The 16,989-nt window shown below is 46.8% G+C and overlaps 1 long non-coding RNA gene across 1 annotated transcript in view; it reads left to right on the top strand.

Annotated features, from left to right (window-relative positions):
- The window catches only part of LOC138510952 (uncharacterized), a 125,991-nt gene extending 125,548 nt beyond the window's left edge, over positions 1–443 (top strand). The window contains exon 3 of the long non-coding RNA XR_011280492.1: positions 141–443. This is a non-coding gene — a long non-coding RNA (uncharacterized lncRNA). The remainder of the gene's footprint in view (positions 1–140) is intronic.
- Positions 444–16,989: the final 16,546 nt, after the last annotated feature.

The raw sequence follows: 16,989 nt of genomic DNA, 5'->3' as shown, positions 1-16,989 counted from the left end.
GGTCTGTTAAACATCAGAACAGACTGCCAGGATGAGAAAATTTAAATGTCTAGTTTGTTGTATAAACCATATTTATACTTCTATCTGCAGCTAAGTGTCTTGACTGCTTTTGGTAATTATATGTATATACATCTTTTTAGATTCATGATGTCAGCATCAAACCACCCATAAGGCCTACTGTGAAGAAATTACCTGTCCTGAAGATGGCCACTATACTTACCTTTGTACGGACACCTGAGAAAATGTCCAATCCAACCATTGGCCGAAACATGTCGACACCCCATATCTCAATAAATGTCTAAAGTTAGGCGTTTTCAAAATTATTCTATAGGATTATAGGGTGCATTAATTTACCATTCCTGTTATTTTCTTTTTTCTCTATAGCCTTGTGTGTTTCTTTTGTTTATGCGTCTGATACAAAGATTATACATTTGCCTTTGTGTCTTTTTACCCTTTAGATGTATAATATTGTCTTTTTAATCTTTTTTACATATAATTAAAATTTGATCTCATGTACGCTGACGCGTATGGCTATTTGTATCTGCTGACTTTCTAGGCAAATGTTGTTGTGTAGACTTTTGTGTGTGTGACCATAAATTCTTCAAACTCTCTCTAGGATCGTAGTTGTGAGGGGTAATCAGTTCTATGTTTGATCACGAGCAAGCCGGTTTAGGGTACGCCGGGTCAACCTGTCCCAATAATGGGTCTTTTTCTGACTGGCCCATCATTTTTTTATCTTTTTTGCAGAAGAACAGGGCTTCCAGTTAAATCAGTCCAGGCTCTTGAGGCTGCTTTCTCCTTTGCCAGAATTATATTTTATATCTGCAGCAGATCTGAAATGTGTTCATAATATTCGATAATCTGTGCAACGGAAAGTGTGCTGTTAATTTTGTCTCCAGGTTACTAGAAAATCATCTCTTTCACCATCAAGAAGACATCTTGTTAAAAAGCTTTGAGAGTTATTATATGGGAAAGTCTGATACAAACTGGGAGACTGAACTAAGAAGGAATCTGATAGTAACCTGCCACTTTGACAACAACCAACGCAGGCATTTCTACAGGTATCAATCATCTTACGGCTGGGAATGGCTTGCAAACACCTTGCCGGGAATCCCAGTCTCTATGTCGGGCTTCTAAAATCGAGGTACTAAGCTGGAACTCTCAAGGATTTAATTCCTTTTTACAGAATACTCAAGTCTTACTTAAATATGATTATCTCTTGTTACAAGAAACATGGCTAAGTACAAGCCCTTTGCTGTGTGGCTTCATGTTAAATGTGAAGCTTTCAAAAAAGTTATAAGAGGGCGTTCGATTGGAGGGTTATTAACGGCCATAGGGATAACAAAGGGCCGCTGCCTCAAAAGCTGGGTGTGTGGGTCTGAGGCTTTCTGAGCAACAGAGATAATTGACAAGTACATAAATATTTTGTTTCATACTTTGCTATTGAATATCTATTTTAATCCTGGTTCTATTGAGATAGATACTGTGATTGAAGAAATTGAAAATATCCTGGTGAAATGGCGGGCATCAGTATCCTAATAGTCTGATAATTGTGGGGGGCGAACTAAACTGTGAATGTAATTGTAATAGGGCATAGGCCTTGTTATTTGATGAGGAGAAGAGCTCAATCTTGGCTGAAGATAGTTCTGGTTCTAAAAGAAGCGCCTACGGTAGAGTTTGGTCATCATTATTTGCTAGATGCAGTTTTCTCCAAGCTAATTTCTTACTTGATGACAAAAGGAGAAATACGCCTACATGGCAAAACCTCGGCGGAGCATCTACTATTGAGTACCTGTAAGATGGTTCCATCAAACGTCTGTAAATGTGAAATAGTCCATACCAATTGGAGCAACCATGCAATGCTTAATTTGATTCTAGACATGGGCCTTGTAAAGAGGGTTGATCCGGGAAGCCCCATTAACCTTGTTGTAACGGGCAAAAAAACAGGGTTAGGCAAATTGGAAACAGCAAAAGAGCAAACATAAAACTGGCAAAGTGGTTGATCTCTCTATCAAACAAGGTCGTCACTCACCCAAATGAGATAATCTACTCCTTGAAAAATTGGGACCAGCAGTAATTTAGCCAAACAAACTCGTGGGGGTGATGATACCTGGCCACCTTCACTCGTTTGATAATCAACTAAATGAGAGAAAGACAATTCTGCAGTGAAAAATTAAGGCCCTGTCAGGGTGTAATCTAACCCTGTCTAGTGCCGAAGTTAAAAGCAAAATAAAATGGTTAAGACAGGTTCACCGAAGCTGGCTCAAAATTCATAGATTGGAAGTATACATTAAGAAAAATCAGAGGAAGATGTGCTCCCCCACTAACAGAGTCTCCCTAAATTTCTGTTACCGCACCATACAGTACAAACTGTTGAACAGGCTGTATTACACCCCGCGCAGGATCTCCGCGTTTGTGAGATCTGACCCACGGCTCTGCCCTCGCTGCGGTGCGGAGGACGCTGGCCATTTACACATGTTCTGGGACAGTCCGCGCCTGGCCGCATTCTGTGAAAAGATCCTAGAAACACTATCCGAAATCAGTGATGCTGTAGTTGACCCTGACCCGATGGGAGTTCTGTTTGAGGTGTGGCAGACGGAGGGGACTAAAAGCATGGCCAAATTTCTGAATGTGAGCTGTATTATTGCTAAAAAATGTATTTTGCAGAACTGGAAGTGCCCCTCCCCCCTTCATTCCAGAAATGGTTAAACGTACTCACATGGTCCCGTAATTGCGAAGAAGAGTTCCTTAATATGATTCCTGCTCGTTCCCGCCCCCGAAATATATGGTCTGCCTTTAACAGCTACCTGAACAGATTGGATGAGCACTCTTCTGTTGACAGTTCCTCCCAGACCTCTGCGCTAAATGTTGAAACATTAGGCGCCCCATGATGCCTCATTCCCCACCTGCTGTTGTATCATTTCTTTTGTACACCACTGTACTCATCTATGTATGTATTGAATTTCCTGGCTGCTCTGATGTCTGTGTATGCTGTATGCCTCTGCCAACAAAAATAAAAGTTTTTAAAAAATAAAGAAAAATCAGGCACTTTTTAAGAATGTCATCACAAAAGACACATGCTAAATTTGGCAAACTTTAAATGGAACTGATGATAAACAGGCGACTTTGCAAAGCTGCTGTTTGTCAGAGAGGCAATGAGTGGAATACCTATCCGCAAAATTTTAAGTAGATTCGGGATATGGAGCCCCATGTAAAGAAAACCAACACAAAAGGATGGGGTGGTCTTCTAATTATGATAGATTTGATAAAGAAATGATTATTGATGAGTTAAATAATTCTAGAGCTAGTGGCCCAATGGGGTTTCGAATCGTATCTACAAAGAAAATCCAGTTCTGTGGGCTGACATTCTATTCGGGTTGCTTTCTCAGATGGCAGAAGGTTCTGACTGTCCAAGCTCTTGTAAAAGGGCCTTGCCTGTCCCTATTTATGAGAGGTGAAAGAGCTACACCAGAAAACTACTGCCCTATTGCTTTGAGAGATTCTTCAGCAAAGAATTTTGCAAAGTAATTGCTCAGGGACCTGAATATTTGGGCTGATTCAAATAGAATACTATGTCTGTTGCAAGCAGCTTTTTGAAAATGGTTGGGACTATTACAAGTGCTCTAACCTTATGTGCCTGTGCCTCGGACATCGACGGACAGTTTGGGAAATCCCTATATGTAGCGGTTATTGATCCTGAGGCAGCTTTTGATAATATTGGCATCAATAAACTGTGGTGTAAACTAACAAATTGGAAGATTGATAGGGGCCTCTTACAAACGATTCAGCTGCTATATTCAGGAAATTCATTGAAGGTGAGATTGAATAATCAGGGGGATCAGTGAATTCCTATCCCCATTGCCAAAGGAGTTCGTCAGGAGTGCATTTTAGCCGCTACACTCGTTAATCTTTGCCTTGAAGATCAATGGGTAGAAAGTGAATATTGGAAGAGCTATCCTGCAAAATGGAAATATCTGAGGATAAATGTATTGGCATATGCAGACGCCCTTGTACTGATAGACCACATGCAGGCTGGCTTACAGAGATCCTTTGAGGGAGTGGAAAGATACTTTTGTTAAAACAATTTGACAATCCAGTGAAATAATTTGTAATGACACAATTGGTTTTTTAAACTTTATTTATAGCACTTGACATTACAGAGTAGGGCGAGCATGAGGCAACACCCGGCATCAGAATACCAATAGAACATTTGGTGTACAACAACAACGATCATGTGAAGTAGACATTACACCCAGGTATACAATAGGCATAAAAAAGAACTGCATACAGGACATTATTCTGGTGGGATTGGTGATGGGAGAAGAAGACCCGATGACCCAATGGTATCATCAGCAGACATAGAGGAGAGGTATGAGCGACAAAGAGACCAAACATTCCTGGGTTTGGACATCGGGGGTAGTTGAGTCACCCAAGCCTCCTCAACGTCTGAGGCCCAGGTCACCGCAGCAAGCCACGGAGAGTACCTGGGGTCTGAGCCAGTACAAGAGGATACAACGTGTTGCAAGAAGCATGCAGAGTCCCGCCAGTATCCTGGAGTCTGGGCCAAGACCACGAAAGTCGTGGAATAGACATCCCATTGGGGACGGGGCGACATCATGATCCAGTATGTTGTACATTGTGGAGAAGATCTCCCCCAGAATTGTTCGAGAGATGGGCAGGACCAGAGGATGTGGATATATGTCGCTTCCTTGAAGCTGCACCTGGGGCATTTAGGGGAGTGGTCTGGTGATATACAGTGTAACCTGATTGGGGTGTAGTGGAATCTGTGTAAGATTTTGAACTGGATAAGCTTAAAGTGAGAATTAAGTGACACTCTATGGGTACGGCACACATAGGCCTCCAGCAACGGTCAGTGATATCAACCTCCAGGTCCTCTGCCCACGAACGTTTGATTTTATCAAATGGTGGGGAGGATTTGGATTGTAGTAGAGCATATAGCCTGGAGACCTTCCCCCTAGAGGTGCTAGTATTAATGACCTTGGTGAGGATAGGATCGTCAGGAGGAATAATGGGAAAGCTCGGGTAGCTCCTTTAAGGACCCTACACAGGCCTGAGTATTGAAGCCAGATAGGCGACTTCTGGTGCACGACCTCGGGCAGGTCTGCTCATTCCAGGAAGGTGTCTTGATCAAAAACTTCACAGATGGATTTGAACCCGGAATCTGCCCATAGGTTCGCCACCAGGGCTGGGATCAAAGGGACCCCCACAAGGAAATTCCAGAGAGGTAAACAACCATGAAAGGGACGGGACACGCCAGATAGGGCCCAGATTTTGGATAAGGCCAGAAACGTGGTGTCTAACAGGTCCAAGGGGCTGCAGCCAAGGCTTGGGGGGAGAGGACTAGGGAGCTAATGTCTTGCTTATCGACCGCCCACTGTTCGAGCTTGACATGTGGAGGAGGATTTGTAGTATTGAACCAGTTTGATGCAAATTGGGCCTGGGTGACAAGCCAGTATTTCTCGAAGTTGGGAGCTCCAAAGCCATCACTGTCTTTTGGGGCAGTAAGTGTATCTAGTTTGAGGCGAACTGCACCGAAGTGCCAAAGCAATGTATTAATAGTACGGCTCAGAGATTGGAAGAATTCTCTGCCGGGCCAAAGTGTAAGGCTTAGAAAGCAGTAAAGGAGTCGAGTAAGGACTGCCATTTTTAGGACACCTATCCTGCTGACAAGGGATAGCGGGAGCCTAGCCTATCCCAAACACTTCTTAGCGAATGTGGTCAAGTAGTTCTTAAAGTTAGCCTCGAATACCAATTTGGGTTGTCGGGCAACCACCGCCACCAGGTAAGTGAGTTCAGATTGAGCCCAGGTGAACCCCATTAAGTCAGCTGGGGGAAGAGTGGCATCTGTAAGAGGAAATACTATGGATTTGGAGCAATTGACCTTGAGCCAGATACCCGACCAAAAAGGACAACATCATTGAGGATTGGGGCAAGGTTGTGCTCCGGTGAGCGAATAAAAAGTAGGGAGTCATCAGCGTATAGGGATATTATGTCCGGTGTACCCAGCATTCTCAGTCCCCGATGCTAATGTACCTGTCATATCCTGTCTGCTAGAGGCTCAATGACTATGGCAAAACTTAGAGGGGAAAAAGGGCAACCCTGTCTCGTGCCCCCTGACGATAAGTAAATGAGATGAACATCTGTCCTCGGTACGGACCCTGGCTATTGGTTCACAGTATAATAGTTTAACCCAAGGCAGAAAACAGGGACCGAAGTTACATTTAGCAAGCACCCGCCAAAGATAATCCCATGAAACTGAGTCGATAGCTTTTTGCATGTTGAGGTCTGCCACTATTTCTTGGGTGTTGGGGTCAATTCTGCTGATGATGTTGAATAGTCGGCGTAGGTTGAGACACGTGGATCTACCAGGGATGAATCCCGATTGATCTGGGTGAATAATGTGGGACATGTAGGGGGTCAATCGTAGGGCCAAGATCTTAGCATAGATCTTAACGTCGCTGTTAATGAGCGAGAGAGGGCGATACAATCTGCACTGAGTTGGGGGTTTGCCCGGTTTGAGAAGGACAATTATGATGGCCTCACAGAGGGAGGGCAGCAGGACGCCCGCCTCGCAGGATTCCTCCCAGAGTGTCGGAAGTTGGGGGAATAATGACGGTTTAAATTGCTTGTAGAATTCTATTGGAATGCTGTCCGAACCAGGGGCCTTACCTGAGGCCAGGGAGTCAATAGCTTTGGATATTGCCTCAGCCGTAACCGGGGTATCAAGCTTGTTACGAGATTCATTGGAAAGAACGGATAGGGAAAGGCTATCTAAGAAAGCATCCACTTCGGGAGTAGGAGCGCCATCAACATTGGAGTACAAGGATTCGTAGGAAGCAGAGAACACAGCATTAATGTCCTGCGGGAGGAGGGCCAGGGACCCGTCAGATTTCTCTATGGCCGAGATATTGGAGGGGCCGGTTTCTTGGCGAAGTAGTCTGGCCAGCACACTGCCAGGTTACTCACCCTCTCCATATCTCCTGGCGAGCCCGGGAGTGTCTGTGAATTTCCTTTCGCGTTCAGTGTGTATACGGAATGTGTCTAATTCTGTGCCAATGTTAGATAAGACTTCAGTGGTGTGAGATAGGACGTATTGGGCCTCAAGTGATGAGAGTGTAGTTTCACTTTTTGATATGTTTTTCGAATCACCCCCACGATCCCGGCTTCTTTGGAGATGGCTATGCCCCTAATATAGGCCTCAAAAGAATCCCATACCGTGGCCTCTGTGTGGACCGATCTGGTATTAAGCACAAAATACTCGTCTATCGCTGATTGTAGGTCCGGACTGAATGCTAAACCCGATAATGACAGCTGTTTCAACCTCCATGAGCGGGTTTTACCGCTTGCAGAGTCCCAATCAAGGGAAATTATCACAGGGGAGTGATCTGAATATGTCCAGGGGAGGATTGACATGTGTGTGATGCTCTTAATGAGCGTGTCTGAGGTGAGCCATCTATCTATCCTGGAGTGTGAATCATGCACTGAGGAATAAAATGAGTACATGCGGGATTCAGGGTGTATGAGTCTCCATGCATCCAATATTGATAGCTGGGATAGGGCGGACAGAATCACTTTAGCTGCACTGATGAGTTGGCGGGGGCGGGATCCCGATCTATCCCATTCGACATTGAGGATCGTATTGAAGTCCCCACCCCATAGAATTGGGACCAGAGGGAAGCCAGCAAGAAGGGAAGCCAGGTGTGTGTAAAATTCAGGCTCATCACTGTTGGGACCATACAAATTGAGAAGAACGACCTCTTTGTTCTGCAGTTTACCATAAAGCAGGACGTAACGCCCCTGCGGGTCTATGTGAGACAGGATGTGTTGAAACTTAATGCTTCTATGAATCATAATCATGATACCCCTGTTCTGAGTGGAGTAGCTTGTGTGATACCTCTAGGGTCACCAGTTCTTGGCAAACTTGATGCACCCCTCAGATCTACTGTGAGTCGCCTGTAGAAAAAGAATCTTGACACTGTGACGTTCCACATATAACTGCAGGTTTTGCATCTTTTTGTGGCTTCCGAGCCCTCTCACATTCCAGCTCATGCAAACTAAGTCATGATAAGCCATCAGGAAAACCTGGAGTCATGAGATGAAGTAGGTATCGGGTCAAACGTCTATTGATAAGATGTGTACACCATAATAGGAGCCTATACTCCTTTCCCACCCTGCATGTCAAGCATTTTCCATTATAACTCCCCGCTCCTCCCTTCCCACCCACAGCCCTCTCCCAATTAGAGGAGTGAAAGCCCACCTTCTAACAACCAAAACCAAGAACAAACCCAAGAACAGTGGCTTCATTGCCTGGGGGCGCGTGCGCCTGTGGGGCGGCATAGCTTCCTTGCTGGAGACATAATGCGGATTAACATGGTACCAATTAGACTAATGATTAATTCTGGGGGTACGAGGTAAGTATAGGGATCAAGCCCTAAATTAACAATATACTCGTACAATTTAGCAATGAGAACATAGAACACTCCACCAGAGAGTGGAAAGGGGCGCCCCAGATGAAGGCACATACTACATAGCGCAAATTAGAGTGTCCTCACTGCCCTGCAAGTAGGTGTGATCATCCGAGGAGTTTTAGTCTATGAATTTAGATGCTTCCTCTGGCATAGTGAAGAACACCTGGTTAGAGTGTTCGATCCGTAGCTTAGCTGGGTAGAGCATGGCGTATTTAACTCCCAGTTCGCGTAGTCTCCTTTTGGCTGCCATGAAGGTTTTCCACTCCTGTTGGACGGAGATCGAGAATTCTGGGTATAGGTGGATTCTGGCTGAACTCAGTTTGAGTTCCCCCTTGGCTCTGGCGGCCCTAAGCATAGCATCCTGGCCGCAGTAATTCAATGATGGGGCACAGGGTGCACCAGGTTTGGGTTTCGCTGTAAGGGCACGATGAGCCCGCTCTATGGCAAACTGTTGAGACAGTTTAGGGGAGTCCAGTAATTGAAGAAAGATGTGTTCCGTGTAGTCTTTCATGGGGCCCTCGATTCTATCCTAGGGAATGCCGATAATGCGGAGGTTATTGCATCTCAAGCAAGACTCGAGATCCTCATTCTTCTTAGCAACCTCTGTGACCTGCCTGGACAAGGTAGCAACCTCAGAGCGGAGGGAGGTTATATCGTCCTCTGCAGTGCCAACCCTGGTCTCAATCTCCGTTACCCGGCCACCAGTTTTTTTCCTTGTGGGCCATAATCAATGATATGGTCCCATTCATGTCATCAAGCTTAGAGTGTAGAGTGGTGAACCCTTTGCGCATGAATTCAAACATCTTCTGTGATTCTGCGGGGTACTGAGAGGTGGTTGTGGTGGGCTCAGCCTGCAGATCAGGTTCAGATGTTTTGGCTGGGGCCTTCGCAAACATGTTGATGGAACTCTGCTTCTTGGCCACCCAACCCCCTTGTTCATGATACCATCTGGGACTGTAGCGAGTGAGCACTCTTTGCCAGGTCACCCCAGGCATATCCACAGGGTGTGTCTTCTACAGGCAGTGGCACCCAGAAAGTTGCCTGGGTCAGGGCTACCTAATGGCGACTGCAGAGGTCGATGATTATTGCTTAGCGATAGGTTGAGCTTGAGTGGTGGGTCCGGTCCTGGAGCAGTTGTGCGGGGGCGGAGCGGCCTGTGATGGTTATTGTGGGGATCCTGCTTGAGTGAGTAGGTTGCAGGTCACTGGTGAGGAGCTTGATGCAAGGGCCTTGTATGAGGAGTGGATGCTGCGACAGCTGACCACACAGGCACGCACCAGGAGCTGCAAGATCAGGTTCGGCTTCTACAGATGGCGGGGTAATAACAGCTCGGCATGTGAATCCATATAGGTCATTAAAATGGTGACAGCGCATCCCATGTATTCGTGAACATAGCCAGGCGTGTGGTACATCGAGATGTAGCGGAGGGATAGTATTATGGCTGCCAGGGTAGCTTGGGACCGCAGGTGATAAGGTTTCAGGTATGCAAGAGGGGGCCCAGTCTGTCCGCTCAGGCCAGAGCGCAGCAAGCCTGAGAGGGGGCGTAGAGTTAAGATCACAGAGCCAGGAGCTCAGTGTAGTGCGTATGCAGGTGTCTCCAAGCACCAAGCTCGGGCTGATCAATGAGGTGAAGCGTCAGTAACAGTAGAAATAACAATATTGTTAAGGCCAGACCAGCTCTGCAATACTCGAGTGAACTGTGCCCTCCCACGTATCAGGGGAGGAGTCGGGGACTCTGGCACCCTGATCAGGCACTGGGCACGGAAGTGTGTCCCATCCGACATCCACAGTGTAGAAAAGGGTTTAGTGCGCAATCGGCAGAGGACAGCCGGGGGGGGGGCGATGGCGCTCGTGCAGGGGATAATTCAGTATTGTTGGCAGGCGTTGCACGTGTTGAATCTGGACTCACCGCTTTCCCTGAAGAGTGCTGTCGACGGTGCCCGGGGCGGCCAGGGCCACTGCGCGCCAGGAGGGGGCCGGGTCTTCCAATGCGCAGAGCGCACAGACCGGGGGGGGGGGAGTGCCAGCCGCCCCAACGCAGATGGAGGGGAGAAAGCACCCTCAGAACGCGTTTGCACGGACACTAAGGGCTCCAGCCCAGGACAAGGCACCCAGGTCCTCCAGATAGCCGCCGCCACGGGGGGTGGGGCCTCCACGCTGAAAGAGTGGAACAGCAGGGCGGCAGGATGACCGCGGCCCCCTAGGATGTGCGCCGAGTGGCTGCCCCGAATTGGAACAAGCGGGAGGAGGGCTGCGGTCGCCCACCCCTCCCCAGCAGCAGGCCGCACAGCCACGGGAGCTCCTGGTAGGCGAGGCCGATGCCGCCAGACGCTGCAGGCGGAACAGGACTCTGCAGCTCCCCGGGCAATTGAAGTATGCAGTTTTCTCCGTGCCTGGCAGGAGTTTGGGGCTAGCACTTGGACAGCCGTCGTGGGGGGCCCGGTGTCCATTCTTTTTTACCAGGTGTCAGGCATATAAAGGCATCTGTCAGGAATAAATGTAGTCGCCCAGCACAGAGCTCTTCTCTAGGCGGCCATGCTCCGTTGCGCGCAACAGTGCCCCCAAAAAATGTTAAATAAAGAAAAAAGAAAAATCTATTTAAAGTCTTTTACCTGGAGACTGAACGAGCTGCCAGTCACCAGGGTAGATACCATACGATATTTGGGGTTTCCCATCTCCTCAAAATGTTTCTTTTTAAATCAAAGAGACAAAATGAATTTAAGAATGATGTTCTATGTGAAGCATCAAGTGGCACTGTGCAATGCCATTGGACATTTCTGGGGACAATGTGAAAGTGGCATTGGGCAAGGTTCTAGGAAATTTGAAAGTAACATCAGGCAAGATCATTTTGGTAATTTCTGGGTGTGCGTAACTGGGCTGAATGGCATCACAATGTAGAAACTGCAATGTGCTGGTCATTTTCTGGGAGCGATGTGGAATCTAGCATTTCAAAGAGCTTAACTTGAGCAACACTGGCATGGCACATTTGAAATTGGCATGTTCAGTTTGTGGGTGCCATGTTAATCGGGCATGAACATTTTCTGGGGACAATATAAAAGTGACATAACAATGTTGTTGGAACATTGTAAACACTAGCCTGCCAGTGTGTATAACTGGCAAAACTAGTGTAGCGTTCTGTTGAAACTGGTATGGCAATGTTCTGGAGGCCATGTCGAAACTAATATGACTGCTTCTGTAAGTCACCTCACATGTGGGCCACTGACTCCTTTCATGCATTCAGAGCTCTGATTGCATTTTATTTTGACAGTGCAGCAGACAAGATCATCAGCAAGGGAGAGAGAGAGACAAAGCAGAAGTGAAAAGGAAGGTCTTGAGTTGCTTCCGGAACCGGTGTCGGTTCTGTTCAAGTTTGAGAGAGGCACCAACTCCCTGCTTGGAGAAGTGTCTGAACCTCAGAGAGTTGGATGTGGATGAGCGGAGAGGTTGAGAAGGAAGATGTTTTGCAAGAGAAAGTTGGAGGTAGAGCGGTCCCAGGCCCCAGAAAGCCTTGTGGACGATGCAGAGGGTCTTGAAGTTGATAAAACAAAAATGCTGAGGTGTACCAGGTGAATAGCGCGTGAGCAGTTAGATTTTACAGAGTCAACTTAATTGAACCTCAAAGGTTAGGCTGCAGCACCCTGAGGGAAAAGCGGGCACCTCAAACCCACTTAAAAAGACAAATGGAACATGAGGTGTTCCCACATTATGGATGCGCTGCCAGCATAACAATTATACAATAGAAAAGTCCTCTTGCACACTTCCTTAAAGGTCGCATTGATATATTTCCAACTTTGGTAAAAGAAGATTTGTAGGACGTGAGAATAGACCCAAGATATCCAACATTAGTAAACCAATCCACGAGTTTTGCCTTGAGAAAGACCGAGAGAGGTCGAAACACGTGTTGGCACATTACTCTGTCACGACACAACCCACATCGGATGTGATGACGATTAAACTTTCAAAACTTTTATTTTTGTGTTAATTCAGATTAATACATTGCACAGGAAGTGTGCAAGAGGACTTTTCTATTGTATAATTGTTATGCTGGTCTTGAAGTTGATCTTTGCAGAGGGAGCCAGTGATGAGATTTCAGAGCTGGAGAGATATGATCCTTGGGCTTGAGGCCAAGACAAGACTTAAAATCCTGTTCTGGATAAGTTGTAAAGGTTGAAGAGTAGAGGCCTAGAGAGGACCAGAGCTCTGGAGACACTGAGTTTATGGGGGAAAGTAAGAAAGGAAGAATACCTCTCAGTCTCAGGAGGTGCAGATGATAGTTTGACTTCTTAGAGACGCCAGAGATGTGAGGAGAGAAGGAGAGGGTGGAGTCGAAAATGACACCAAGGTTCCTAACCTCACAGGAAGGAGCAGGAAGAGGGGCCATACTGGGTGGCCAGAGAGAGAGAGGAAAGGAGGGAGCGGGTGGCCCAATGAGGAGGATCTCATTCTTACTGGCATTAAGGCAGAGATCATTGGTGGCACACCATGCCTGAATTGTGGCCAGACAGTCTGGTATGATAGAAGAAGCAGAGGTGGCTAAGGGGAGCCTGAAAGAGAGCTGAGTGTCATCCGCATAACAATGAAATTGGAGCAAAAAGTAGCGATGCAGAGGTCAAGAGGTACCAGGTAGTGGTTGAAGAGCCAGGGAGAGAGGTTAGACCCCTGTGGAACACCACAATTAGAGAGAGAGATAGAAGAGAGGAAAGACCCCAGCTGGACCTGAGAGGGTCGATCGGTGAGAAAGGAGGTGAACCAGGCCAGGGCCTGATCAGTAATACCAAAGTTGTTGTGGAGGCGATTGAGGATGGCATGGTTGACCATATCAAAAGCAGAGGATAGATCGAGGAGAATGAGGACAGAACGGAGATTAGAGTCAAGATTGGAGAGCAAGTCTTTACAGGTGTTCAGGAGAGCAGTTTCAGTGCTTCTAGCAGCTCTGAAGCCAGACTCGTGGTCATGGAGGCAACCAGCAGATTTAGTATGTAGATTAGGCTGGGAGATGGCCAGCCTTTCCATGGGTTTGCCCAGGAAAGGGGTGATGGAGTTCGGGCATTAGTTACCCAGACAGGAAGGATCAGCCGAGGGCTTCTTTAGAAGGGGGTGCTAAAGGGCGAGGGAAAAGTTCCAGTCGCAAAGGAGTTATTGCAGAAATCGTCCAAGCCTGGAGCAAGGGTGTCAGTGTGGTCCTTGATGGTGCCGGATGATCAGGGGAGAGCCTGCTTTGACAAGACTTTCATAGATCAGACGTGTCTAGAAACATTGTCAGGGTGAACAGGGGAAAGGTAGGAGAAAAGAGCAGGAGCGATGGCCTCAGACGGGCCAGGAGTGGTAGAGGAGGAGGAAGAAGAGGAGGTAGAGGAAGAGAGGGTGGACAGGATGTTCTGAGTTTTAGTAGTGAAATGAGAGTCCAAGGCTGTGCAGAGGGCCTGGGAGGGAACAGGAGAGGTAGTGACTGCAGCAAGATGGGCCAGCTCCTTGCAGGGTTTGAAAAGTTCGGACGAGTTGTTAGATGCCACAGAGATGCAGGCTTGGATGCAGGCTCTCTTCTTAGAGAGGACAGGGAGTCTGTACTGCCTTTGGAGCAGGCGGCAGGCCAGTTTGTCAGGGGGTGCGCCCGATGCCGTCCATTTCCTCTCTGCTGCCCTACATTTGCGTTTAAGGACAGCGAGGTCGGAATCCTACCAAGATTTGCACTTTGCTTTGGGCGTCAAGTGGATCCTCATGACAGGGGCAAGGACATCCAGAGTGTAAGAGATAGAGTGATGAAGGTTATTGAGGACTGTGTCAGGGTGCCCTGCCGCGGCCGACGCAAGGAGACTGAGCTCGCTCTTTTGAGGAGGGATCTATCCCTTAGACTTCATTGCTCTCCGGACTTGAATCCATATTTGAAAATGTTTAGCTGTGATTAGCCCTGATTTGAAAAAGACACTGTTGTGCCGAAACACGTGTTATCCCAAAGGGCACCGTTCTTCTTTTTTGTTTATTGTGTGATTTTGAACACTACAAATATCATTTCCAAGAACTAAGTATGGCGCAGTTCTTTGTTGTGTGAGGATACCTTGTTTTCTATGTAACGACAAGAGGTTGGGGTCTTTGCCTCTTTTTGCCTCACATACCTGCGACATTTTGAGAAATCAATCATTGCTATATTAGGGCGCACGGTCCAGTAGAGTTGGCAACAAAAAAAAAACAGTTTTCTTACCCATTGCACATATAAGCTAGCTCTTTCTCTCCATTATTCCAATGTAACATCCAGTAAAGGCAGCCCATTTGCGGCCGTACATCGTCAGCTACAGAAATACAAGTCTACCCTGCAGCGCAACCCCAGGCCAAGACACAGTTCTCGCCCAGTAAACATTTCCTTTGCTCCATATACCCCTCTCAGTGAGTAATTAAATGAGTTATCCAAGCGTTGGCCCGTTGCATAATGTCCAGGGCTTTTTTAGGATCATTAAGTGGTCCACTTGGATAATGTAATCAAAGAAACACAAGATGTGGGTAATTTCTAGCCTATAGAAGAAAATCCTTGAGAACTTAAACCAGCGCAGAGAAAAACAGTGCCTTGCAACAACATAACCTCTTCCATACGTGCATGAGCGATCGAATCAGAAATTGAAAGTGTCACCGGTTTCACCCACAGAGGGATCATTGGTGTACCCAACCCTTACAAAAAAGGACTTTAAAAACACATTTTCAGCTGCCATAATCTCTTCCCCACTACTGTCACCCAGGTGGTCTGTGTGCTAAATGTCTCCAGAAGGGCATCTACCAAATTAGAAGAGAAACAACAATTGTTCTTAAACTCCCCCCTGCCAACTGGCCAATCGTCAAAACAATTCTGGACAGACCATCTCCTAAAGGCCAAGAAACTAAGCCCGAAATAATCCATCTCCCGTAGAATGCCTGGCACCACTGCCCTGCTACGAAGGCTCCTGCTTCTCCCAAAACCAACACCTTAGTCGTATCAATGTTGATTACCAACTGCCATTTCAGACATATTGTTTGCATTCAGTCAACGTTCTGTCAAGGACTATCTCTGCCCTTGCCCAGAGTAAGGCACCGTCTGGTATTTCCCATCTTAAGGTTGTACACGACCTGATCTCAGGACTGCTGGTTTGGTCCATTGAGCCCGAGAGATGAAAGCTTTTGGAATAATATGCATCCGGGACACACTCCCCACCACCCTGTGAAAATGTTTAGTAATCTCACCCAAGGACCAAAGCACATGCAGACCAGCTTTCCACATGGAGTAGCCAAATTGTCTTAATCTGCTCCCCGGGTATCTCCAAATCAACTAGGCTTTCACTTAACAACTCTCTCTAGATGGACTCAAGAGCTGCTGTAAGATCCCTGAAGATGGGTAACAATCTAACTCCCCTCGCCCTTGAAGGTCAACATACCTAATTTTCAGGAGGGGCAAGCCCAACGCATAGTCTATAATACTGATAAACTTCCTAAATCCAGCCTAAACTAGAGAAATAATATTGTTTCACAAGTCCCAGTCTTGCACTGCCCGCAGCAAAGGTTTCCACATGAACTTTTCTGCAGAGTCAATGAGTAATAGTTGGCAGTTATTTGAGGGGAGCCTGACATCATCGTTATTATAAAATGGGATGATTCTTCTCCGCTCCAATATCAAGGCAGCTCACTTCTTGAAAACAAGGCATCGGTCGCTGCTAGTAACAATGGGGCTCACACCCCAATCTCTTAACTGAACAGGACTATTGGGGGTTTATTGAGCCCAGAGGTCTTATGGTTTTTCTACGTAGCAAGTGCTTGACAAACCAGCCTGTCCATAGCCATGCTGGAATACGATTAACGGCTGTCAAAGTGGGCTTCCCAGCTTCAACGCTTACCAGAGAAAGCACTCCAGGTTTCACACCAGAAGCCCCCTTATCACCGATTCCCAGAAAGCCTCACGTATATGCATATGAATAGCCTGCTCCATATCCAACTAAGAACAGTTACTGCCTTCTTCTATTTCCATTGTATTGGTACAGATGAATCTGTTCTGCTTTGGAGTTGGGCAACCTGCCCCTGTGCCCCTAAATCCCTGCATCTGATGTACTTGAGGATCACTCTCCCAGAGGTAGAGCATTCCAGGGGTCGCTGGGCCTCATAATCAATGCTTTTCTAGCTTGGAAGAGTATATGGAGCCCTGATTGTCGTATCCCCACCTACTCTCTGGAAACCATTTCCACTTTACTATCCCCAGGGACAGGATTCAGTAGTGCTTCTATTTAAGGTAATCCCCTCTTACATACCTCTGAGAAGGCATCTGTGGTGTGAACTCCAGAGGCTTAACAATTGCCACCAATGTGTCATGAGCACCCACCAGCCACTAAGCCACCTGAATATCTAGCAGAGAGCCCCAAGAACCCTGGTTAATGAGGATGTAATTGATAGTATTTTGGTGACAAGCAGGAAGAAGTCCACGGGACAATGATATGATATGATATAATATGATAGGTTATTTATAATGCGCTTAATACCCAGAGGTTTC

The sequence above is a fragment of the Ambystoma mexicanum genome, chromosome 6p (genome assembly GCF_040938575.1).
Source record: "Ambystoma mexicanum isolate Mex_15411 chromosome 6p, UKY_AmexF1_1, whole genome shotgun sequence".
Classification (NCBI taxonomy): domain Eukaryota; kingdom Metazoa; phylum Chordata; class Amphibia; order Caudata; family Ambystomatidae; genus Ambystoma; species Ambystoma mexicanum.
This window is presented reverse-complemented; position numbering and strand designations above follow the sequence as displayed.